Below are 9,852 nucleotides of genomic sequence, written 5' to 3' on the forward strand. Positions count from 1 at the left end.
CAAACCTTGGGTATTTCGCCAGCTCCGCAGTCTTATTCAGAAGAAGCGAAGGGCGTTCCTGAAGTACGGCGGCACTCGGTTTGTAACTGATCTTGTCAAGCTACGCGAACTAACAGTATACGTAAAACCCAGCACCCATACAGCAAAAAAAAAAAGATATATATATATATATATATATATATATATATATATATATATATATATATATATATATATATATATATATATTTCGAGGCATTTGAAGAGAGGGTGAAAGGTAATCCAAAGGAATTTTGGAGATACGTGCGCAACAATGCCAAAACTGATATCTTCTTTCCGCCGCTTAATCACGGTGAAAGTGCTGTGCAAAGTGATACTCATACGGTCCAGCTTTTCAATTCATATTTTTATTCCGTGTTTGACCCGCCTGCACATCGGGATGCTTCTTTCCGTGCGCCCTTTGCGACTGAGGAGATGCTTCCGTTCAGACTCGAAGTAGAAGGGATTAGAGAGTTTTTAATTGAACTTGACGTAAGTAAGGCAACAGACCCTGGCAACATTTCTCCCTGTAATATTAGGTCATGGTCTGGAATAGTCTGCTTGTATTTTTATGTTATTTTTGAGAAATCTTTCAATACAACATAATACCCATTAGATTCGAAACTTGGTCGGGTGGTCCCGATACACAAGGGTGGTATGGAACGTGGTCACGAATTATCGTCCGATTTCACTCACTAGTATCGCTTGTTAGGTAATTGAGCACGTGTTATACACTGGCAGAATCCATCATGTAAATGCCTCGGGAATACTGCATTCGTCGCAACACGGCTTTGGCCAGGGCTACTCGTGCGTAAAACAGTTAACAGAGTTTGTACACGAATTGGCCGATGCTCTGGATGGCCGTGAAAGCGTTGACTGCATTTTTCTTGGTTTAAATAAGGCGTTTGATGTTGTCTCCCACGGCTTGTTATTGCAAAACTTCACGGTTACAAAATTTATTAAAAAAAGTGGTATATTGGATACGTAAATATTTGTCCCTCCGAAAACAATACGTTGTGCTAAATTGTTGCCAGTTTGAATCTGCTGACGTGACATCGGGAGTGCCGCAAGGATCTGTCGTTGGGCCGCTGTCGTTTATGCTGTATTTGAATTATATTGTGGGTGTAATTGTGTGATCTCCAGTGCGTCTCTTTGGAGACGATTGTGTTGTTTATCAAAAAATACGAGCGAGTAATGATGTCGACATTCTACAAGCGCATATAAATACAATCACCGATTCGTGCAAACTGTGGGAACTTAATATTAATCTTAAAAAAAAAAAACTGTTCACGTTTCATTTACGAGACGACGAGCTCTATCCCTCAGTGCTTATACTATTAATGACGAGCCACTCGCTGTAGCCTAGGAATACAAATATCTCGGTGTATTTCCAACCTCGACCTTAAGTTGGAATAGGCATATTGACTATACTGTATCTAAAGCCTCAAGAATGCTTGGCTTCCTCGCTCGTAATTTTAAGCCTGTACCACTTTCCTTAAAAGAAATACTTTATATTTGACATGTCCAATCAGTATTATAAAATATGCTTGCACTATATGGGACCCCCACACTGCTGTTCAAAAGACCAAACTTGAAAGGATGCAGAACCGTTCTACCTGTTTTGTTTTAAACAATTATGACAGGCGACGTAGTATGACTTATGCGAAACAGAGCTTAGGAGTGAAGGAGCTAAGCTATAGAGGGAAGAGCCTTCGATTAAAAATTTTTAAGATCATATTTCATTCTAGGACTGGGATAGAAATAAATGCCTACTTTCACCCGCCAGATTACATATCGCAACGAAAGGGTCATGTTTCTAAGGTTCAGGAAATCCGCTGTAGAACTGGCGTCTTTATGAACTCATTTTTTCCTAAAATAATATGGGATTGGAACGGTTTGCCAACCTCGGTAGTGGATTATGTTCCTAACGATATGTTTTATTACACACTAACCTCCTAGTGTATAGTTCACTTTTAATAGACCGCACTGCTATGTAGCCTAATCTTTGTTATGATGCTAAAATATTTCTGGCTTGTGTATATTGCTCTTTGAATCTTTTTATAACTATTTGCGTATTTCCTTCCCAACTTCCCCCCTACTGTAATGCCCCATGGCGCTGTAGGTATCTAAATAAATTAATTAATAAGTTAAAAAATTTAGACTAAGAAAGGTTAGTTCAAATCGACTCCGAAGTCCAACGTGCGACTTTAAAACAAAATTGTAGTCAGGAGTGCATAAACGCTAAACGTCTCTTTTTTAAACAGCAGGCTGGCTGAAACAATTATCTGCTAAAGGTGGATTCAATAAGGATGGCAAGACGAGCGTTCTGGGTAAGTCCCTGCTAAGTACTTCCTTATGCCCACTTTCGTAACTTTACTCAGTTTTTACTCTGGTAATGAATACGGGGCCTTTAAGCGACATTTCGTTATCGGTTGGACTAACAAATAAAGTTACAAACATTAAATATTGAATTTGGAGTGTTTGAAATATTCTGCTTTTTCGCGCTGGATATTACTTCGTACATGGCCGAGAAGGAACGCTACCCCGTACTTCTAGAAGATTCGTGTTTACCCTTACCTCCCAGTGATCGACGATCGAATACTCTAGGTCGGATATTCGTGATACCGAGGGTAGTAGATAATGAGCCCAGCATGGCGTTGCCTAGGGGCACTTTCGCTCTATAGAGCGAGAGTGCCCCTAGGCAAGCGCTGAAAAGTCGGCGTGACAGCTGGCTGTTGCCAGCTGTCACGCCGACCCTTCAGCGCTTGCTGCGCCTTTATCGACGCTCGTTCTTTCTTTGGTTTCTGGTACAAGTTCGCCGATTAAACATTTATTTTTAGTTTTACGTTTGGCTATTCTTTATTTTTTTTTTTTGTATCCGAGGCAATATAATCAACTTCCTATGCCCCGGAAGCAACGACTGACTGTACGTAAATCTGCTATAGTAGCTCACAGAGGCAGGTATGAACTTTATATTCAAGGGTTATTTGAACGAAATGCTTTGTGGTAGTTGTTTTACGAAATGAAGGTTTTGACTTACAATAAAGTAAGCCACGCCGAATAGAAAAAAAGCAACAGAAGATAATTCCAGGTGGTCAAACTCAGAAGGCAACTTTCGCAAAGACAGCCATTTCTTGCTGATGAAAATAATCCCTGGAGAAAGGGAACAAGAGGGACAAAGGATGAACACAAATCTCCAATCTGCTTGGAGATTTGTGTTTGTCCTTTGTCTCCAATTCGTTTGGAGACAAATCTCCAATCTGTTTGGAAATTTGTGTTTGTCTTTTGCCCCTCTTGTTCCCCATCTCCAGAGATTATTTTCGTCAAACTTGTCCAGCTCGCTTGCACCTTTGCATTTAATTGCCTTATTAGCCATTTGTTGTTTTTGTGTAGGCTACTGCTCTTCATTTCTAGCATGCACATATATAACATACTTTTTCTGTCTACAGGTCCCAAGTACGACCTCTTGTTTCAGAAGATCGAAGGTGAGACAAAACAAAAAATAAAGAAGTGCATAACTTCGACGACTTTGATTGCATCACCTTCTTCCCGTGGGCCAGCGTTGCTCTACAGCTATGATTTTAACCTGGCTTTGACTACACAAAGCTGGTGTCTGTCACCCTCCCTGTGACTATTGTTAAATCTGCCGGATGCCGGATGCGGAGTTTTCAATACACTTTATTTCAGTAGTCTCAAAACTTCGTGAATGTGGAAGGTGGGAGATTGTTTAAAGTAGGTAGATTACGCATGCTGATAATGGCACCATGTTGTCAGGGGCTGTAACACGCTTCTCCAACACTTGCTTGTTCAAATTGCCGCAGAATCTACAACGTTTGCCTGCATTCATGTCTCGGGTTTTTTAGCGGCGGAACGTTATGTGCTTTTAGGCCGTCTGGGTGACGATCCAGTTGGATATTTGAATTGCTAAATGCATTTGAATGACCAAGTGCTTGAATTACCAAATGCTTGTAGTTTGGCGAGTGATGGGCAAAAACTGTTTACTAGACTTACAAGCTCTCATTCATCTTGTAAAGCTGACAGTCTCAATACCTCCAATACTGAGTTGTCTGGAGTCTTGATCATCGTTAAGATTGTGGTCTTGTACGCAGCGCTTCATGGTTGGGCCTTTTATATGTTTTCTTTGAAAGAATGGTTCTGTCGTTTTGCAAGACTGACTCTCGTAGTAAATCTTCATCCCGATCTCCGGTTACCTTCAGTGGCAGCGTCGGCGACTTGATCGATGTCAACTGGAATTTATTGTATTGTAAATGGGAAACATTATACTTGCTATTTTTATTAGTCTCATAAATAAATAATTTTTGGCTGAAATTAATACGGTATACTTTCACTTCATATGCTTTTCAGACCGATCTGCTGGACTTCTCACGGCGCTTCACATCTTGCGATATCACGGTAAGTCTCTTCATTTGAGGCAAAAATATTCAAAATATAAATAAATCTCAAGAAATGTAATATCTGCAATTGGGGCCCTTTTCCTATGCTGCTATTGCCAGAGAAAGCATATTTCCCGCTTTAAATCCCGTTACTGCATGCATATTCATAGAAGAAGGTTATAAGCTCACTTTATTTCTCTTAAAGGCTCCTTTAAACCCCGACGTCGAGCACTCGTCTTTAAGATAGCACTACCTTCGAGGCAAGAAATTAATAATATATACATTATGAAATTTTTGCATTGCAGCTCAGGAACTTGACGCCTCAGGCAGCCGGAAAAGTAAGTAGTGCCAATGAACACGGCTACTATCTGGGCACTGGAATTCGCGCATTCTGTGGTAGTTAACAAGGAGAAAACAAACAAATAGAAACAAAAGCACTCTTTCACCTTTACAATGTCTGCACGAGAACTCCCTCGCAGAACACAGTGTGTGTCGATCATAGCAACCGACGGAGCGAGTGAAGTGGATCGCGTAGCAAAACAGAACTGTTTGCCTTGAAAACGCCGTCTGCCCAAGCACACTGCCCAAGTGAAACGCCGCGCCCACCGTGCCGGCGAAAAGCTTGTTTTCGAGTTCAACAAGCGATATTCCGATCTCATAATTAATTTGATATGTACCGTGGATCACGTGGTCCGTTATCTGTGGACCCTGCAAGGGGAGACCTAAGGCCCGTGCACACACTTGGAACCGACTACGACCGAGAGAGGCGATACCTGCTTTTAAGCTTCTTGCGACGTCTTAGGGCCGGAAGTGCTGCTGCTGAGCTGATCCTAAGACGTCTCAAGAGGCTTAAAAACCGGTTTTGTCTCTCTCTGTCGTAGTTTTTGTATAGTTTGTTTCATCGTCTTCGATATATCTGGTGTATGTATTTCCCTTCGAGATAGGAAAGGGGTGTCAGTAACTGGATGGTTAAATACGCTTGCGATGCATAAACCGTGTCACAGCTCTCTAGCAGGATTAGGTGTCTCATTACTTTGAGTGTGGAAAAGAATGTGACCATTTTTGTTTAAAAAAATATACCAAGAAAATGTTCTAGTGCGATATGTAACAGTGGCCCAAAATAATTTCGAGGCATAGCGTGAACATTTTGAAGCAACTCTAGGCTGAGAAAATACCAAAGTTGTCTCAAACATAGCTAAAATTTTGTTGCTGATTTAACGTAGCCTCCCTAATAGGGAAAGTCGGGCAGATCGAAAAGAGAGGTCACACAAACGATATGCGTATAAAAGAATGCAAAAAAAGGTTGTTTTAAAAGTGGCGCTTGTGAAATTGAAAGCCAGTTTTAGGATAGCTTCCCGCCTTTTCTTCCTAACAACTTTGCGAGAGACTGCAGGATGTAGTCCGCTTCTATTCTTGAAACTACGTCGCTACAAATCAGCTTCTGGTTAACTGGCGTCACATGCGAGGGTACTTGTGCCACATTTGTATCAGTACACTTACGTGAAGCTTGTAACAATGAAACCAAGTCTTCGCTCATTCCTTTTTAATAATTAATATCACTGAGACAAGAGATGAAAACGAGGGTTTTACCCCTGAAATTGCATGAGCAGTGCTTGAGTATATAGAAGAACATCATTGAATATGAGCGCTATACTAGGTAAGTATTAGACGCAGACATTTCAGAGAAGGCTCAGAGAACAGCTGGATGAAGGGATTGGTTTTGTTTGCGGCAATTTTTGTGTTAAATTCTCCATGGCCCTAACTTAATATGAGCCCTGCTTTGGGCTTCCTCCCTTTGCAGACCCCGAACTTGACGAATACTTCCAGCTCGTCCAAGGTGAGATATCTCTGTATGAGTTAGCAACCATTACTCTCCCAAAATTATCTGGGCTACGCCTGGCAACGCGAAGGCATGGAGCATCCTTCGGTGTTAGCAAGGGTATATACACTGCGGTCGTGGCTGTAGCGAGTTTTAAAACCGATGAAGTAATTCATAACAGAAGCCCCTACTTCCAGAAACGTGTCCGTCAGTCTGTCCGTCCGTGTTAAGGGGCACATACGTCAAGTACTATAACGTAACGCTACGTGACATTAAATGACCAACGTAACGTGTCGTAGCATTCCATCATATAACGTAACACGTCGTAATGTAATACTGTGTTGTGTGAGGTAACGCGACGTCACACGGCACGTGACAATGTGTCACGTTGACCCATGACTTGATATCGTGATATCAGTTGGCTTGTCTTTGATTAAAAAACAGGATATACTTCACTTCCCGATGCGACTGCTTAATGTCTTTTACAGAAATTTTAACTAGTGTTCATTAAATATACCACATTCAATTAATTATACAATTTTGGAGATAAAAGTCGCTGAACTTTTTTTCCACGCCTCAGCCAAGGTCCTGAAACTGTATGGGTCCCTCTACCACCTCCGAAAAACAGGTAAAATATGGAGCATGGCGCATTTTTTCCTCGCATTGTACTTCTTTGTCGGAAATCTATCTAAAACCGAACCAAGCTTTTTTTTAATTTGAGAAGGGGACGGTGAATTTGTCGGAGGATTACTTTCTTGGTATCCAGCATGATCTGGACACTAGAAACGAGATACAGAATGTGCTCCACAAGCTCGATTTCGAAATGACTGGCTCCAATACATTTAGGGCCATTCACCGTATACAGAGCGCTTGTCGATGAACCTTGTGCAATGAAGTTTTCAAATTGCTGCAGAACCCAGCATCGTGGGTTCGATCCCCACTCATGCCCGTTTCAATCTGGATGAGCATCGTACCGGCGTGCGGTCGTGTATCACTACTGCGTGATGCACGTTACAGACCCCAGGCTAGCGGTTGTACCGCACTGGCTAAATTGCTCATCTACAGCTGGAAAACTCGTCGCCCGTTGAGGCAGACCAAGTTCTAGACTGTATGAACAGACACACAACCCCCCAATTTGCCAAATCGTCCGCGCTACAAGCGATAGCGGAAGGGAGTCTAATATTACGCATGAGAATGTAGGAGTTGTATTGTTTGTGCTAGAGCCACTAAATAAACTGCGCTTAGAGTATCGGCACTCCGGTCCCCGACATTGTTGTGGGCGCCGCCATTTTGGCTCGTATGCAGAACAGACGCAACGGCCGATCGTCATGATTCAAAAGTGCGACTTCCTCAGCATTAGATTCGGTGTTAGGAAGGTAATGTAATACTGCTTTGCTCTGTCGCGAACGGTTTAAACATTTGTGGAGGGCGGAAAAGCATTTACTGTGATTTCAGATAAAGCTTTAGATAACTGGTAACCATGATTTTAAGCCACAATATGGCCAAGTGTCGTTACTCTGAAGCGTAGCTTATTTAGTGGCACTAGTTTGTGCCAAAGACATCAAATGACGCAACTCCATTGCGGATTCCATATACTTGCAGCAGTCCAGAGCGTGGCGCCTGCTTTTGCTCGTTCATGGGGTAAGTAGAAGGGGGCTTCCCCTGTTTGCTCGATCGGGTCAGCACGCCCAACCGTTTAGTCGCAAGAGCCAAAAACAGCCGAGTCGGCGTCGTCGACTTCCGACGTTATGCTTTATTCAGCTCATATACTTCATTCGAGGTCAGTGTGCCAATCTCCGGATCTCTATAGTCTGTTTCACTTAAAGTGCGACCGCACCCTTCGCTAAGGTCCGACGGAGCCCAATCAAGGAGCGCCAAGAGTGCCTTGTCACCGGAATCGTCGGACTTTGTGAGTTCGCTGTCACCGGTAAAACAAATTACGCACCGAAAAAAAAAATCGTATTTATCGTGCGTGATTGGTCGAGTCGGTGATGGGAAACGCACAAAAGAGATGCGCGCCTTGATTGGCTCCCTTTAGGCTGAAGCGTCAGCTGCGGTTAGGAGTTAAAGGGGAAACGAAGTATGGAAGCTTTAATGGAGAAACTGAAGCCGTTATGTATATAAGTACAAGCACTTCAGATCGTCTTTATTCGGTCTCCGGGATCACGAATATCGAGAATATATATATATATATTTTCTTTTTTTATTTCTTCTTAATTGGGAGCACGAAGGCGGCAGAAAATTGTTTTCAAAGTACCGCCGAAGCCCCACCTTCTTGCCTGAGCGTGACGTCATAAAAGGAGTTTTCTATATCTCCCCTCGCACGCATCTTCGGCGCCTATCAGGGCTATGCACGCGCAGTCTTGCTATTTAAAAAAAAGGTAAAAAAAAAAAAGACTTTTTGACTGGTGTCGGTGCGGGGGCATATACATGGCAAGCTTGCATTTGCGAGCGCTGGCCACACGAGCGACACGCGCCTGGTGACCGAAAGGATCTCTTATGACGTAACGAATGTTCTAAGGTTTTTCGTGTTTTCTAGCGTTTCGTCACATCTTCGGGGAAAACGAACGTGATATTCAAAATCGCGGGATAAAAATACGCAAAAATTCAAATCTGACCAGTTGTTATTGTTGTTGTTTTCAAGAAACTCTTCAGCTTCCCTTTAATCCTTCACAGGCTCAACCATTCTGTGAGCTTGAGAAAACTAAAAGTGAAACCAAATCTATAAGCTGGCACGCAAAAAAAAAAAAAAAAAAACCTACATGTCTGACCCACAACCGAAATCACGAAAAAAAAATATGCGCCACTTTTTGTAGCATTATTGTTGTTGTTTCTTTTCTTGCTAGTCGTATGTTTATCTAGGATAAGGGCCTTGTTCCGCTAAATTGACATTGAAACATTGCTATGAACTTAGCTCTTAGAATTTTCCAAACGCGAGTGGTACTGCTCGAAATTGCTCGTTTCTCTTATAGGCTATCCTTCATTTTACTTCAAGTTAGAGTGCTTTCAAGGGCTCGAAAACTGGATTATATAAACTTGCAGTCTAAAACTGCAACGGCGCGGAGCGCTTCATTTCTGCTTTTGGTTGAACTAAAAGACAATAAAAGACCCCCTCCCCCTCCGCCCCCCCCCCCCCCCCCCCCCCCCCGGCCAAAAAAAAAAAAAAAAAGACAAACGCAGTAAAGTTGCGTTTTGTTTTTATTTGATGGGTTCTACGGGCTCCTAGCGTCCGAGTTCCGACGTATAGTGAAATAAAGTATTAGCGACGTGCGCGGCCAAAAGCGTCGCTGTGGTCAAAGTTCGTGATTGGCCAAACGATAGCCCCCTGTTTATTTGTAATGCCTGCCCAATCGCCGGTTCACGGCAAGGCAAATCCTGGTCGTGACGTCGCGAAGGGAAGCCAAAAGAGGGCGCCACCGAAACATTTTGGCGCTAATTGCTTCATTTTTATGGTTTCATGGACCATTGTTGGTTCTTTTCATTTTTCCTAGAGTGGTTCTCAACCACTGATGTTTCGCGGACCCTTTGTTGACCAACGGAGATGGTGAGGGACCCCGTTTGTGGTGAGGAGAAGGGAACGGTATAGATTAATTAGGATATTCATTTAGCAAATGGATACAA

The 9,852-nt window shown here is 42.7% G+C and overlaps 1 long non-coding RNA gene across 1 annotated transcript; it reads left to right on the forward strand.

The window, feature by feature from the left end:
- Positions 1 to 2,281: 2,281 nt before the first annotated feature.
- On the forward strand, positions 2,282 to 6,859 carry LOC120837070. Its single transcript, XR_005714802.3, has 6 exons — positions 2,282 to 2,348; positions 3,468 to 3,503; positions 4,384 to 4,431; positions 4,718 to 4,750; positions 6,214 to 6,249; positions 6,812 to 6,859. It is a non-coding gene; the product is annotated as an uncharacterized LOC120837070 (long non-coding RNA).
- Positions 6,860 to 9,852: the final 2,993 nt, after the last annotated feature.

The sequence above is a fragment of the Ixodes scapularis genome, unplaced genomic scaffold (genome assembly GCF_016920785.2).
Source record: "Ixodes scapularis isolate PalLabHiFi unplaced genomic scaffold, ASM1692078v2 PGA_scaffold13__105_contigs__length_92229423, whole genome shotgun sequence".
In the NCBI taxonomy this organism is placed as follows: Eukaryota; Metazoa; Arthropoda; class Arachnida; order Ixodida; family Ixodidae; genus Ixodes; species Ixodes scapularis.